General features: G+C 45.2%; 1 pseudogene; it reads right to left on the bottom strand.

Moving 5' to 3' along the window:
- Positions 1 to 3,118: 3,118 nt before the first annotated feature.
- Positions 3,119 to 3,465, bottom strand: LOC101154571 (putative ribosomal protein eS26-like; annotated as a pseudogene).
- Between the last annotated feature and the right edge of the window lie 13,599 nt (positions 3,466 to 17,064).

Genomic DNA, 17,064 nt, shown 5'->3' with positions numbered 1-17,064 from the left:
CAGTATTGTTTCTCTGTTTTTCTCCCTGTCCTTGCCTTTTGTGCCCTCATTGGATGAACTCCCCAGGAAATATCCTGAAGGTGACATGCTGGATGCTGCAGCCGGGAGCACGGAAACGGCTTTGGAGGATCCATGTATCCCAGGGTGGGACCCTGGGGGATGCAGGCATACTCTACCATCACCACTGCCTTATCTGCAGAGCTGGCTTGCTCCTGCAGGCCTTCCTCTTAAGTTTATGTGGACACCATAGCACCGCTGACATTATTCTGGTAGTTCCTCGTAGAAAACAAATGTCTCATCTTTGATGGTGTTGATAAACATAAAACAGCTGTGCTCCAAGTGCAGTTTGTCTGAGGACAAAGGCAGGACTCTGATATACAGAATAAGCAACGAAGACAGGTTAAGAATGCTGACTAGAGATAGCAGCTTGTTTTTGCCCCACTTATATGTAGGTCTCAATGATGCATGTATTGATGGATGTGAATATGTGGCAGAAAATTGTTTCCATTTTTTGGATCCAGTTTAAAAAGATAAATTAGATAAGACTGCCCATGGAGAGCTTCTAGTTGATTTTCAACCATGATGTCCGATGATTCAATAATAGTAATGGCTAACACTTTTTTTTTTTAAGAGATGAGATCTTGCTATATTTGCCAGGCTGGTTTTGAACTCCTGGGCTCAAGCGATCCTCCCTCCTCAGCCTCCCAAAGTACTGGGATTATAGGCGTAAGCCACTGCACCCAGCCACTAACACTTATTGAGCACATACTGTGTGCCAAAACTGTACCAAGGGCTTTACTTGACTGTCTCATTTTAACCTTACAGCAGGTTTAAGAAGTACATGTCATTATCATCTCCATTTTACAGATAACCAAACAGACTCATATTGATCAAGTTACTTTTCTGAGCTTATATTTCTTTTTTTTCTTTCTTTCTTTCTCTTTCTTTTTCCTTTTTTTTTTTTTTTTTTGTGAGACAGAGTCTCGCTCTATTGCTCAGGCTGGAGTGCAATGGCACGATCTTGGCTCACTGCAACCTCTGCTTCCCAGGTTCAAACAATTCTTGTGTCTCAGCCTCCCGAGTAGCTGGGATCACAGGCATGTACCACCACACCCAACTAATTTTTGTATTTTTAGTAGAGAGGGGTTTTCACCATGTTGGCCAGGCTGGTCTTGAACTCCTGGCCTCAAGCAATCCATCTGCCTTGGCCTTCCAAAGTGCTGCGGTTATAGATGTGAGCCACCACTTCTATAATCACATCTATCTATAACCACACGAGCCCGGCCTGAGCTCATATTTCTTATAAAGACACAAAATAGAGATTGAAGGCCCAGCACAGTGGCTGGTGCCTGTAATTCCAGCGTTTTCGGAGGCTGAGGCAGGAGAATTGCTCGAGGCCAGGAGTTCGAGACCAGCCTGGGCAACATAATGAAACTCTGTCTCTGTTAAAAAAATTTTTTAAATTAGCTGGGTGCGGTGGCATGTGCCTGTACTCCTAGCTACTTGGGAGGCTGAGGTGGGAGGATCCCTTGAGCCCAGGAGGTTGAGGCTACAGTGAGCCATGATCGTGCCAGTGCACAACAGCCTGGGTGACAGAGTGAGACCTTGTCTCAAAAAAAAAAAAAAAAAAAAGAGAGTTTTTTTTTTCCCAGGGAGTTTGTCTCCAGCGTTTTTGGTTATTGTCGTTCTTATGTGTATGTGTAGAATATTTTCCAAATTGTGGTAAAATACACATTCACAGAAATCTCAACCGTTTTTAAGTGTACAGTTCACTGACATTAAGCACATTCACACCGTTGTGCAGCCGTCACCACCATCCATCTCCAGAACGTTTTCATCTTTCCAGACTGAAGATCTGTACCCGTTAAACAATAACTCCCATTCCCCCCTCACTCTAGCCGTTGGTAACCCACATTCTACTTTCTCTTTCTATGAATCTGACTCCTCTAGGTATCTCAAATAAATGGAATCATCCAGTATTTGTTTTTCTGTGTCTGGCTTATTTTTACTAAGCGTAATGTCCTCGAGGTTCATCCTTGTTGTTGCATGTGCCAGAATTTCCTTCCTATTTAAGGCTGAATAATATTCCATTGTATGGACAGGCCACATTGTGTTTGTCCATTCATCCATCATCATGGGTTACTCAGTTGCTTCCGCCTTTTGGCTATCACAAATAATATTTCCGTGAACACTGGTGTACAAATATACCTTCAAGACCCTGTTTTCTTTTCTTTTCTCTTTTGTTTTTCGAGACAGAGTCTTGCTCTGTCGCCCAGGCTGGAGTGCAGTGGCGCGATCTCAGCTCACTGCAACCTCCCATGCCTGGGTTCAAGTGATTGTCCTGCCTCAGCCTCCCGAGTAGCTGGGATTACAGGCACGTGCCACCACGGCTGGCTAATTTATTTTTGAGACAGAGTTTCACTCTTGTTGCCCAGGCTGGAGTGCAATGGCACGATCTGGGCTCACCGCAACCTCAGCCTCCCGGGTTCAAGCAATTCTTCTGCCTCAGCCTCCCTAGTAGCTGGGATTACAGGCATGTGCCACCACATCCAGCTAATTTTGTATTTTTAGTAGAGACAGGATTTCACCATGTTGGCCAGGCTAGTCTCAAACTCCTGACCTCAAATGATTCACTCACCTCGGCCTCCCAAACTGCTGGGATTACAGGCATGAGCCACTTTGCCTGGCCGCCTAGCTAATTTTTGTATTTTTTAGTAGAGACAGGGTTTCACCGTGTTGGCCAGGCTGGTCTTGAACTCATGACCTCAAGTGATCCGCCTGCCTCGGCCTCCCAAAGTGCTGGGATTATAAGCGTGAGCCACTGTGCCCAGCCAAGACTCTGTTTTCAGTTCTCCTGGATGTAACCGCAGTGGTGAGATTGCTGGATCATATGGTAATCGTCTGTGTAGTTTTTTTGAGGGACTCCCATACTGTTTTCCACACCGGCTACACCACTTTACATTCCACCAACAATGCACAAGGGTTCTAATTTCTCCACACCCTCACCCGCCATTATTATTTTGTTTGTTTGTGTTTTCTTTTTTTTTTTTTAAGTACAATTTCCATTTAATTTTTTTCCAGAGAATAGTTCGTCTTCAGTCTTTAAGGACTCAGCTCTTTACATGGACTTTGCTGGCAGTTGTGGGGCAGCACCCGCAGGTCTAATCGGGGTGGGGGTGTTCGGTCCTTGCAGGCTTCATGAGATCGATTCCTGACTACTTTGCTGTGAATTGCACAACTCACACAGTAACGTAGCTTTACACACAGCTCGGGAAGCACATAGACATCGAAGACGCTCGCTTCAGAAATGTCCCTGACTGCTGCGGTCTCCACTATGTTTCGAAAGACGAATTTCTTAATGGGTTTGTCCTTGGGCACACATAGGGCACAGTTTGTGCAGCGAATAGGCTGTACGTGGCCGCGGCTCTTTTTGGCACAACTATTGTTCCTTCTTTTCTTTATCATCTTGAAGACACGGACCAGAGAGAGGAGTTGTTTCTGTTTTCAATAGTTGCCATCCTTATGGCTGTAAAGTGTGTCCCTAAGACTTTGAAATTAGTTGTATGCCAAGTCTTTCCCTTCTAGACCTTTTCTTCTTAATTCAATAGCAACACACACACTCAATGGAAAGATCTTGATCATAATATGGCAGCTCATGAGGATTCATGCTCATTACACTCTTCACTGTCCTTGCTGGTCAGTTATTTGGTAAGCTGGTAAGGAGGTTGGTTGGGAAGGCAGGAATGGATAATATAAAACTACCTTCTCTCTCTAGTCCCGAGCCCTGGGGATGTGAAAGCACACTTCTTCCTCTTTTCTCCCTCTTCTGTACTTTTAGGGGGTCTCTCTAAGCATTTAGGAAACATGTTGAAAAGAAACACGTCGCATTACAGAAAAGATCAGCCTATTCTGATTCCATTAATTTTAATGGGAATGATCTTTCAGGAAACCTGTTCTGACTTGATCAAAGGCGCTTGGTATAGGCAGATTCTCCACCCGGCATTCAGAACTTGACAAAAGGTGTGTCTGCTGAAGCAGAGAGGAATGACTCACACCTGCCCACGACTCAGCAGGGGCCCTACCCAAGGCGGGTCCCTTTCTCCTCCTTCTCCCTGTTTTTCCTCTGTCTGCTTCAAGCTCTCAGGCCTTCCCTGCTTCCAGGCACCCTGGGAAACAGTGGCTGAAATAACACAGGAATGAATCATCCCCACCTGACCAAAAGAAGGGAAGGCAGCAGCAGCTCTTGATTGAGTGAGTTTCAAGGCCCGAGTTCCCCAACTCACAGCCACGACAGCGTCAGAGCAGCTTCTGCTTCCACGGCGTCTGGCTCTGAATCTGGACCAAAGCCAGCTTTCATCAGGATGCCAGTGCACGGAGGCAGCAAGCGAATGCTGTTAATTAGGTTTGGGGTGTATCCTGGCAATTTAAAGAATCACCCAGTGTTGCAATCATAGAACTGTGGCATTTTAGGGCTGAAACGGATTTCACATATACAATGTCATAGAACTTCAGAATTTAAATAACTGGCTCACGAGAGCCAATGGCTTCATTTTCAGGATATTTTCAAGCCGGTTTACTTCAAATTGGTAGTTTGAAATGGGCCTTTAGTGGGATTATTTACACCACAGAAACTGACAAACACTACAAATCAGGCTTCTCTCCCCTCCTACTTCACTAAGAGCTGATTGTTAAAAAATGTACTAGCCCATCATTGACCTTGTCCAAATCCTTCATTTATAGATGAGAAAACCTCAGCCTAGAGACACGAAACGACTTACCCAGGGTCATGTTATTAATTAGCAGCAGAATTTAGAATCCAAATCTTTTGCGTTTTTTTTTTTTTTTTTTGATACAGAGTCTCACTCTGTCACCCAGGCTGGCGTGCAGTGGTGCAATCTCAGCTCACTGCAACCACTGCCTCCTGGGTTCAAGCGATTCTCCTGCCTCAGCTTCCCGCGTAGCTGGGATTACAGGCACCTGCCACCACACCCAGCTAATTTTTGTATTTTTAGTAAAGACAAGGTTTCACCATGTTGGCCAGGCTGGTCTTGAACTCCTGACCTCAAGTGATCCACCTGCCTCAGCCTCCCAAAGTCCTAGACATGAACCATTGCGCCTGGCCTTTTGCATTCTATTTCAATGAGTGGATGCTGAAAGCATAGTCTGGTCACACCAGCCTAGAATCCTGTCAAAAAACAGAAGCAGGAGGATGTTATTGCACTATTAATAGGGAGTGAGGGACAAATAATTCCTCTGAAAATAGGTTCTCAGGGGAAAGAGACTGACTGCTATTAAACCCCTCCTGAAATTCCCTCTCATAGTTTAAGCTGAATATGGGGCAATGTTCTTATTATACTTAGGTGGAATGCAACAGGGAGATGCAGACACAATCGTGTATTTGTAATATCCTCAACAATTAGAGGCTTCTTTGCCCTTGAGGGGAAAAGTGGCATGCCCTGTAGGCTGGGGTCAACAGCGTGACCACAAGTAAGAAGAAACAAACTAGACTGGAAATATGTCATTTAGAATGGGTTATTGGACTCGCTCTATTGTCTTTGTGATAAATGTGAATTCAAGACGAAAGCAAATTAACTTTGATGCTTGCATTTTCCCCCACAGTGTGATTTTTCTGTACTTGCACAGCTGAGCTCAAAGTTCTGGTTAGGACTTTTACAGGAGGATAAAAGTCAAGAAAGCATGGACACTTATAAATCAGAGCAGCATGCATGGCGGCTCACGCCTGGAATCCCAGCACTTTGGGAGGCCAAGGCAGGAGAATCACTTAAGGCCAGGAGTTTGAGGGCCAGCCTGGGCACCATAGTAAGACCCCATCTCTACAAAAAACTTGAAGGCTAGCCAGGCGTGGTGGCTCAAGCCTGTAGTCTCAGCTACTGGGGAGGCTGAGGCAGAAGGATCACTGGAGCCCCGATTGAGCCATAGCACTCCAGCCTGGACGACAGAGCGAGACTGTCACCAAAAGAAAAAAAAAATTAAAGTGTAAGACAGGCAAGGAAAGGAAAGGATGGATGGAAGAGATGGAAACTCTAGTTAGAGGGTGCATTCCACCTTCTTAGGGTGGCCCTGGGGAGCCAGTATGAACCAGTTCCAGGACAACACCAGATAGGATCAATACCACATGTTATTTAAATTCTGAAGTTCTATGACATTGTATATGTGAAATCTGTTTCAGCCCTAAAATGCCACAATTCTATGATTGCAACACTGGGTGATTCTTTAAATTGCCAGGATACACCCCAAACCTAAGTCAGAGGGTGCAGCCACAAGAGCTGACTCTCGGAAAGGTAAAGGGACAGCCCCACCCCACAGAGGGCAGTGAGCCTGCGGGGAATGATGGGGCCTCTGCTTCCATGTGGTTGAATCACCTGGACTAATGAGACCTGAACAGGAGCTGGAGCGGCCAGGTTGCATGGGATGCAGGAGAAGGGAGGAATGGGCCAGATCTCTCCAGTGGGGCTGTCCACACCACAGCTTCCACACTCATGCTATAACCGTCTGCAGTTTGTCTGGTCCAACCTGCCCTACGATGAGTGAGCTCTGCCAAAAGCCACCAGCGTCTTTCACGTCCTTTCCTAGAGGCTCATCTCAGTCCCAGCCTCCTCCACCGCGGCAGTGTTTGCTACACCTGGCTCCAAGGGAGAGCACTGCCTCCTTTCCCGCATGCCCCAGCTGCACCGCATGACTCGGTCCGTTACACACTGCAGTGCTGGTAGCTCTTTAGCCTATCACTGGGCTCTTGGCCCTGCTTGTAGTCACTGTCTCCTGGGAAGAGTGACAGGATTCCTGGTGTCCCTGACCAGGACAAGGGGTCATTTATGCTGGGCAAAGGAAGAGGGAGGCCAGGCCTGGACAGGCTGCCATCTTGCCCAGATGCAAATACCAGTTGTCAGAGCAGGGGCCCCTATGTGATGGCAGCAGAAAGAGGCCAGCGAGTGGAAGCCACCCCCTGAAGCAGGGAGCCCAGCCAAGAACTCCAAGGGGCCATACCAACTTCGGGCTGGGGTGTGAGGATCTCTGCTCCCTTTTGGAGGGAAACCCACGAGCCCCATAGAGCACCATGGCTGTGCTGGCATGAGAACCGTATACCCTGCAGATCTGATGTTTACTGTATTCTCTTTTGCTCTCTGTTGGCAATACTTAGAAAAGTCTTTGAAAGTTCCAGCATCTAACAGTAAGAGGGGAAAAAGAGGGAAAGGGTTGTATCTACTCTTGGACCAAATACTAAAGCAGCAGCAGCTTGCTAAATAGTTAAGGTCCTGGTTTTTGTTTTTTTGTTTTTTGTTTGTTTTGTTTTGTTCTTGGGATGGAGTTTCACTCTTTTTGCCCAGGCTGGAGTGCAGTGGCATGATCTTGGCTCACCGCAACCTCCGCCTCCTGGGTTCAAGTGATTCTCCTGACTCAGCCTCCTGAGTAGCTGGGATTACAGGCATGTGCCACCACGCCTGGCTAATTTTGTATTTTTAGTAGAAACGGGGTTTCTCCATGTTGGTCAGGTTTTTCTTGAACTCCTGACTTCAGGTGATCCGCCCGCCTTGGCCTCTCAAAGTGCTAGGATTACAGGTGTGAGCAACCGTGCCCAGCTGTTTTGTTCTGTCTTTTTGAGTCGGAGTCTCACTCCGTCACCCAGGTTGGAGTGCAGCGGCATGATCTCAGCTCACTGCACACTCCACCTCCCAGATTCAAGCAATTCTCCTGCCTCAGCCTCCCGAGTAGCTGGAATTACAGGCACACGCCACCACGCCCAGCTAATTTTTGTATTTTTAATAGAGACGGGGTTTCACCATGTTGGCCAGGCTGGTCTTGAACTCCTGACCTCAGGCAATCCACCCACCTAGGCCTTCCAAAGTGCTGGGATTACAGGTGTGAGCCACCACGCCCTGCCGGGTCCTGGGTTTTGAGGTGATTTTTGATTTATGCCACCTCCTCTTTGAAATCCCTCTCCAGACTTCTGAACCTTGGCACTGCCCTCATTCTCCTCCTACATCGCCTCAGTCACCTTTGATGCCTCCTTCTTCTCCTGCCCCCAAAACGGGCTGTTTGGCAAGGTTACATCCTCTGCTGCCTTCCTGTCTCTTCACTCTGTCCTCCACAGTATCATCTGTTGTTCAAGACTTCAGCTGCAACCTTGGGAGGATGATCCCAAATCTAGCACTGACTTTCTCCAGACACATTGTCAACCTTCTGGGCTGCACTGCCTGGATAGGCAATGGTTGTCTTACCACAGTATTCCCCAAAATGAATTTATTTCTTTCACCCCAAGCTCAAAAATTTCAGGATGGCCTTGGACTACCTCCCTACCCGCTTAGCCCTACCTCTAGTTATCAAAGCCTGTTGACTCTATGTCCCTGGTCCCTTTATACCCTCCTCTTTCCAATACCAGCATCCCCACCCAATCCAAGGGCACCTTACCTCTTCCCTGCATCATTGCAAAACCCTGCAAACTGGTCTCCCCACTTCCATTATCTCCCCATTCTAAGCCAACCTAGATCCGTCCTGACAGCCTTCCATCAGCAAGCCCAGCCCAGGATTTCTACGCCGCCAGCTCAAACACATTTCCGGCCACAGATGGAGCGCCTTGACCAAAATATACGGTCACTACTCCCTACACACAATCTCATGTTTCCCTACCTGTTTCTTCTCTGTAGAACACTCTCCATTGCAACCTCACCTGCTGAAAGCCCTTTGAACCTAATCCAAGGCCCTTTGTTTCTTTTCTTTTTTTTTTTGGAGAAGGAGTCTGGCCCTGTTGCCTAGGCTGGAGTGTAGTGGTGCAATCTCGGCTCACTGCAAACTCTGCCTCCTGGGTTCAAGCGATTCTCCTGCCTGAGACCCCTGCTGCCACCATCCCTACCCCCCCACCACCAAATAGCTGGCATTACAGGTGCCCACCACCATGCCTGGCTAATTTTTGTATTTTAGTAGAGACAGGGTTTCACCATGTTGGCCAGGCTGGTCTCGAACTCCTGACCTCAGGTGATCCACCTGCCTCAGCCTCCCAAAGTGCTGGGATGAGAGGCATGAGCCACTGCATCTGGCTGCAAGGCCCATTTTAAAAGACACAGCACCCTCGGGGCCTTTCCTGGTACCCGCTCACAGCACCATGCTCCTGGTCTGGGGCACGTGTCCTCTTCTGCTGTGTTCCACAGCAATGCCTGGGCTTGTTTTCTTTCGCCTGCGCCTTCTTCCTTTCCCCCCACCTCTGGGAATGCCATGGTCTCTCAGTTGTCCATGACACAAACTTAGAAATTGTTCTAGGTTCCTTCCTCTCCCTCCCCCTGCGCTCCAGTGCTCCCAAGTCTGCCCCTTAAACCTCCCCGCTTTTTACCCCCTTCTGTTCAGCCTTCCTTTCCCTCCCTTGGCTCAGGCCACACTCATCCAGGGAGCTGGGGCAGGACTTCCCATGTGTCCCTGAGGTATGCAGCCCCTTCCTGCTCACCCACTACCTGTGTGTCCTCAGCCTTTCCTCAATTGCCTCACCCGCAAAAGGGGATTTAAAAAACCACACACACTTGGGGAGCTGAGGAGGGAGGATCACTCGAAGCCAGAAGTTCGAGATCAACCTCGGCAACATAGAGAGACCTTGTCTTTAGAAAAAATAAAATAAATTAGCCAGGCATGGTGGTGTACGCCACCTACTTGGGAGTCCTACCTACTTGGGAGGCTGAGGTAGGAGGGAGAATTCCTTGAGTCAGAGTTCAAAGCAGCAGTGAAATGTGATCATGCTACTGATCTCCAGCCTGGGTGACAGAGCAAGACCTTGTATTTACAAAATAAAAATAAACAACACTCTCAAAATTCATACACACACACACACACACACCCACCCACACACACACAGAGTATCCCTTATCTGAAATGCCTGGGACTAGATATGCTTTGAACTTTGGATTTTTTCAGATTCTGGAACATTTGTATATACAGGCATACCTCATTTTATTGCAATTTGCTTTTTTATGCTTCGCAGATATTGAATGTTTTACAGATTGAAGGTTTGTGGCCAACCCTGTGTCAAGCAAGTCTATCAGCGCCATTTTTCCAACAGCATATGCTCACTTCATTCCTCTGTCGCATTTTGGTAATTTTTGCAATATTTCAAAGTTTTTCATTATTATTATATCTGCTCTGGTGATCTGTGACCGGTGACCTTTGATGTCACTATTGTGATTGTTTTAGGGCACCACAAGTCACGCCCATATAAGACAGTGAACTTCATTGATAAATGTTTTGCGGGTTCTGTGCTCCACCACCCGGCCTTTCCCACATCTTTCTCCCTCTCCTCAGGCCTCCCTATTCCCTGAGACACAACAATATTGAAATTAGGCCAGTTAATAACCTGACAATGGCCTCTTAAGTGTTCAAGTGAAAGGAAGTGTGCAAGTCTCTCACCTTAAAGCAGAGGCTGGTAATGGTGAAGCTTGGTGAGGAAGGCATGTCGAAAGCTAAGGTGGGCTCTTGCACCACAGAGTTAGTCAAGTTGTGAATGCAAAGGAAAGTTCTTGAAGAAAATTAAAAGTGCTACTCCAGAGAGCCATGAATGATAAGAAAGCAAACAGCCTTTTGCTGATATGGAGAAAGTTTGAGTGGTGTGGATAGAAGATCAAACCAGCCACAACATTCCCTTAAACCAAAACTAATCCGGAGCAAGGCCCTAACTCTCTTCAATTCTGCGAAGGCTGAGAAAGATGAGGAAGCTGCAGAAGAAAAGTTTGAAGTTAGGAGAGGTTGGTTCATGAGGCTTAAGAAGCACAGTCATTTCCATAACATAGAAATGCAAGGTGAAGCAACAAGTGCTGATGGAGAAGCTGCAGCAAGTTATCCAGAAGATCTAGCTAATAGCATTGATGATTTAAATGGATTTTCAATTTAGACAAAACAGCCTTCTGCGGAAGAAGATGCCATCTAGGACTTTCATAGCTAGAATAGAGGAAGTCAATGCCTGGCTTCAAAGCTTCAAAGGGCAGGCTGCCTCTCTTGTTAGGGACTAATGCACCTGGTGACTTTAAGTTGAAGCCAGTGCTGATTTACCATTTCAATAATCCTAGGGCTGTTAACAATGACGCTAAATCTACTCTGCCTGTGCTCTATACATGGAACAACAAAGCCTAGGTGACAGCACATCTGTTTACAGCATAGCATGGTTTACTAAATATATTAAGCCCACTGTTGAGACCCATTGTTCAGAACAAAAGATTCTTTTGAAAATATGACTGCTCAGTGACAATGCACCTAGTCACCCAATAACCCTGATGGAGATGTACAAGGAGATGAATGTAGTTTTCATGCCTGCTAACACAACATTCATTCTGCAGCTCATGGATCAAGGAGCTGCAATTTTCAACTTTCAAGTCTTAATATTTAAGACTTAATAATTTCAACTTTCAAGTCTTAATATTTAAGAAATACATTTCATAAAGCTATAGTTCCCACAGACAATGATTCGTTGGATAGATGAGGGCATAGCAAATTGAAAACCTTCTGGAAAGGATTCACCATTCTAGATGCCATTAAGAACATTCGTAGTTCATGGGAAGAGGCCAAAATATAACGTTAACAGCAGTTTGGAAGAAGTTGATTCCAATCCTCATGGATTACTTTGAGGGATTCAAGACTTCAGTGGAGGAAGTCACTGCAGATGTGGTGGAAATAGCAAGAGAACTAGAATTAGAAGTGGAAGCTGAAGATGTGATTGAATTGTTGCAATCTCATGAGAAAACTTGAACAGATAAGGAGCTGCTTTTTATGGATGAGCAAAGAAAGTGGTTTCTGGAGATGGAATCTGCTTCTGGTGAAGGTACCATGAACACTGTAGAGATGAGAACACAGGATTTAGACCATTACATAAACTTAGTTGATAAAGCAGTGGCAGGTTTAAGAGGCTTGACTCCAATTTTGAAAGAAGTTCTACTGTAGGTAAAATGCTATCAAACAGCAACACCTGCTAGAGAAATCTTTTGTGAAAAGAAGAGTCCATTGGTGTGGCAAATTTCATTGTGTCTCATTTTAAGAAATTGCCACACCACCCCAACCTCCAGTAGCCACCGCCCTGATCAGTCAGCAGCCACCAACATTGACAAAAGACCCTGCACCAGCAAAAAGATTATGACTCACTGAAGGCTCAGATGATTTTTAGCATTTTTAGCAGTAAACCATTTTAAAATTAAGGCATATACCTTTTTTAGACATAATGCTATTGCATACTTAATAGACAACAATATAGTCTAGACATAACTTTTATATGAACTGTGAAACCAAAATATCTGTACCTCACTTTAATTGCTACATTTGCTTTATTGTGGTGGTCTGGAACTAAACCCACAATATCCTCGAGGTATGCCTGTATAGAACAAGATATGTTGGGAATCAGACCCAAGTCAAAAAAGGAAATTCATTTATGTTTCATATACACCTTATATACATAGTCTGAAGGTAACTTTGTACAATATTTTTAATTTTGTGCATGAAACAAAGTTTTGACTGTGACCTGTCTCATAAGGTTTGTTGTGGAATTTTCTACCTGTGATGTCTTGGGTGCTCAATACGTTTTGAATTTTGGAGCATTTTAGGTTTCAGATTTTTGGATCAGGATATATATATATATATATATATACCCCTGATCCAGAGAGAGAGAGAGAGAAATTACCATGTATAATAAGTACTAATAAAATTATAAATTTATGACTCTTTTTGCGTGAGTTAATAAAATAAATTCCTAACTAGCCCCTGGCTGCCACAACACACAAATAAAATCCAGTGCCCACTACACCACCAATGAGCTCTATAAAAGACATAAAATTCTATACATAATTTTTCTTTTAATGCTAATCAAATAAAATAGAACGTGCTTAGAATAAAATTGTGGTGGGGGATAGTTTTTTAGCTCTGTTCACGTGGCAGCCCAGCTGCCCCTGGTTGCTCCGCCCACTGCTCTGACATGCCCCCTTTACCAGGACTGAAGTGTGCACAGTTCTCCCGTGCGGCACGCTCTTCCACACGTCCTTCCACGTACTCGAGCCTCACACAGGCAGTTCTCACTGCCTCCCCTCCTCCCTGGCCCACCTTCACCTTACTCCCTACTTCCCACATTTACTAACTCCGTGTCACTCCAAGACACAACTCAACTGTCACCTCCCCTGAGAGGCCACCCGACCCTCCTAGGCTGATGAGAGAGCCCTCTTCACTGTTCTGATTGTTCTCAGGACTCAGTGCATGCCATTCTTATGAGTGATGTGCCAGGCTGTCCTCCCTGCTGGACTCCGGGCCCTTGCCTTGTGTCCACTGTGCTTAGCTCTGGACTTAAAATGTATAGACAGATAATAATTTTTTACTAAGTAATTGAAGGAAAGAATGAACCCCAGCCCATTCTGTCTTTCTATCTGTCTATCTATCTAGAGAAATACATATAAAGCTCATTTAAGACCAGGGTTTGCTGGGCACAGTGGCTCTCACACCTGTAATCCCAGCACTTTGGGAGGCCAAGGAAGGAGGTTCACTTGAGCCCAGGAGTTTGAGACCAGCCTGGACAACAAAGTGAGACCCCGTCTCTACAATATTTTTTTTTAATTAACAATTTTTTTAATAAAACATTTTTAAAAGACCATGGTTAAATCTGACTCGTATTTCCTGTAATATCTGCCAGTGGGTCTTACATGAAATAGCTTCTCAATAAATATTTTGTGGTTTAAAGAACAGCAAGGAGGATGTATGAAAAAGCGTGGTGGGCAGAGGAGACAACAGGCTGAGCCGCAGGACCCAGATCAGTCCTGGAGCCTGGAGGAGTGTGTGCTTCATTGCAAGTGTAATAGGAAGCTCTTGGAGGGACTGAAGTCTAAAATGAACAAAATCAGATTTAAATTTTTTTAAAAGCCAGACACGTATTGTATGATTTCAGTCATAGGAAATATCGATCAACCTCAAAACCCTCCCTAGGGAACTCCGGTCCTCTGTGTTCTTATTTATAAGATGAGGGTAGACCAGCTGACTCTAGGGTCACACTTAATTCTATGGGTTTTTTTTTGTTCCATGTTAATAAAAAGCAATGATTAAATGGGCTAAGGAATAGAACCTGGCATAGCAATCCCAGGAAAGGTACTCATGGTCTCTCCATCTCAGTGGCACTGTGATACAGTGAGAATAACCCTGAAGGTGTGGCCTCTTCCCCTGGATTCAGTATTTACCATAGAAATTACCTTGAGAAAGTAATGAAATTCTTTGGCCCTTTGTCTTTGCATCTCTAAAATATGGGAGTTCTAGAAGGGGGTGTCTATGGTCCTTTTCATAGAAAGTTGGCATTCGAATCCAGCTTCACATTCTGAAGGCAACATAGAGCTTTGAATAAAAAAGATTCAGTCATGCTATAGGTTCCAGAAGTTTTAATAAAATTGACGTCATGGGAATTTTTCTATTAAAAAGACCGATGGGGCTGGGCACAGTGGCTCATGCCTATAATCCGAGCACTTGGGGAGGCTGAGGCATGTGGATCACTTGAGGTCAGGAGTTCGAGACCAGCCTGGCCAACATGGAGAAACCCTGTCTCTACTAAAAATACAAAAATTAGCCAAGCATGGTGGTGTGCGCCTGTAATCCCAGCTACTCAGGAGGCTGAGGCAGGAGAATTGCTTGAACCCGGGAGGTGGAGGCTGTGGTGAGCCGGGATCATGCCATTGCACTCCAGCCTAGGTGACAGAGTGAGACTCTGCCTCAAAAAAAAAAAAAAAAAAAGACTGAGGGAAGAACATGGAATACTGTGCACATACTAAAAAGAATGCAGATTTGTAAGTACTGACATGGAAGATGCTTATGAATATTGCTACATTAAAAAATTTAGTTGCAGAATATGTGCATAATCATCTCATTATTTCTGTAAGAAAATGGCGTGTGCAGTGCACATAAATGCTGCTATTGAGGGTGGCCTGGCAAAGTAGTCTGTCTTCATCAGCTAGAGCTGCCATAACAAAGTACCACAGCCTGGGGGGCTTAAACAACAAAGATTAATTTCCTCAGAGTTCTGGAGGCTGGAAGTCCAAGATCAAGGTGTCAGAAAGGTTGGTTTCTCTTGAGGCCTCTCTCCTTGGCTTGTAGATGTCATTTTTCTCCCTCTGTCTTCATGTGGTCTTCTCTGTGTGTATGTGTCTGTGTCCTCATCTCCTCCTCTTAGAAGGACACCGGTCATATTGGATTAGGGACCATTCATGTAACCTCATTTTTAACTTAATAACCTCTTTAAAAACTCTGTCTGCAAATATAGTCACATTCTGAGATACTAGTGGTTAGGACTTCAACATACAAATTTAAGGGAGACACGTTCAGCTCACAACAGTACCTATGCCTGAGGTGCAGTAGATGGTCAGAAAATAGTTGAAAAGCTGAACGAATGAAGCAAATGGGATTGCTTTGTTTGCAGGTGCAGTGGGAGGTTGGTGGGACAGTAAAAGCACACAAGATCATGGAGAGCCTTGAGATCCAGAGACAGAAGTCCACATCCTAGCTGTAGGATGCTCTTGAGCAAAGGAACAACATGCCATTGACATTGTTGCAGGCACATTTAACTGGTGTTCATTTGTCCTGGGGTTTGGAGCACAGTTGAGCCTGAGGGCAGGGAGATCAGATGAGAGACTAGTCAGACATTCCAGGTATGAGGTGACAAGGGCCTTGACCAGGGTGGTGGCCTGGATAAAAGCTGGATACAGACGGGTGTGCCTGGCAGTTTTTCCAAACTCCTGAACCTACTGATGTGTCTGTGAGAGCCACATTTCACCTTCACCTTGAGAACAATGAGTCCTATAGAAACTGGAAAGGCAGTGGCTGCCAGAGCTGGATAGGATGAGCTCCTAAGTCCCAGAACACCACAGTTCCAGACAACTCCTCTTGACTCAAGACCTTCTCAATTTGGCTCCACCCTGGCTCTGCAAGTGGGTCCTTTCTCTTCTCTCATATGAGTAGTTTACACTCAAACTGAGATTCTTACTGGTTCACAGAGGCATTAAATCCCCATTATGTCTTGGATTTTGTTTTCATCTCCTCTCATCACACTTCTTGCAGCTACTAGAATGTCCTCTCTTCCTTACCTCTGGAAATCCATCCCGGTTTGTATACTGCCTTCTCCATGCAGCCCTCTGATGACTGCAGCTCACATGACACTCTCCCTCAGCTGAACCTCAATCACATGTATTGTCTATAACAGAAAACGCATCATGATATTGAATAATGTATCATGCACATGCTTTAGATATTTGGAACATTCATATGTCATGCAAACTCCCCCAGGAGATGGTAAACTCCTTGAGGTTATGAATTTAGGGCTTCTTGTGTACTGATGGTTACACTGCCCAACCCAGTACATATTAGGGGCTCAGCAAATTCATGCTAAGATGATAGCTAACACCCCATAGGTCCATGTAGGATTCTTCCCTTGGCCCAGGGAATGGGGTAGGTTGGCAAAAAGGTCAGAGATAGAATGCAATCATATTTATTCCACTCCATAGAAATAGCCCTTAAGTCCCAACCCCACTATCTCTCCCCTTATTCTCTTAATGCAGCTCAAAAAACCATTAGCCCCATATCAGAAATGGTTCTTAGGCCTCCAAAAGGAGCTTGTTGATAAAGGAGTTGAGCAGACCAGGCTTTTGGAAGTCTGCACCTAAGGAGATGATTACCCTGTCCTGGGAGGCAGATAGGACCAAAACCAGTGATAAGAATCACACAGAGAGCCTAAGAGAGCCGGAGCCGGGGTGGCCTTTGGGGAAGGAGGCAGTTGTTTGAATGCTCTTTATGGGAAGAGGACAAAGAACAATTTGAGGTATTTTTTGCAGAAATGTAAATGGTGGTCCTCAAATTCATGTGGAATTGCAAGAATACCCAAAGGGCCAAAAGAATCTCAAGACAGAAAAACAAAGTTGGAAGACTCGCACATCCCAATTTCAAAACTTGTTACAAAGATATAATAATCAAAACAGTGTGGCACTGGCCTAAGAATAAACTTATGGACTAATGGAATAGAATTGAGAGTATAGAAATAAACCTGTGTGTCTATGCTCAAATGATTTTCAA

This window comes from Gorilla gorilla, chromosome 5 (assembly GCF_029281585.2).
Source record: "Gorilla gorilla gorilla isolate KB3781 chromosome 5, NHGRI_mGorGor1-v2.1_pri, whole genome shotgun sequence".
Classification (NCBI taxonomy): domain Eukaryota; kingdom Metazoa; phylum Chordata; class Mammalia; order Primates; family Hominidae; genus Gorilla; species Gorilla gorilla.
The sequence above is the reverse complement of the archived record's forward strand: the minus strand, read 5'-3'. Positions and strand labels throughout refer to the sequence as shown.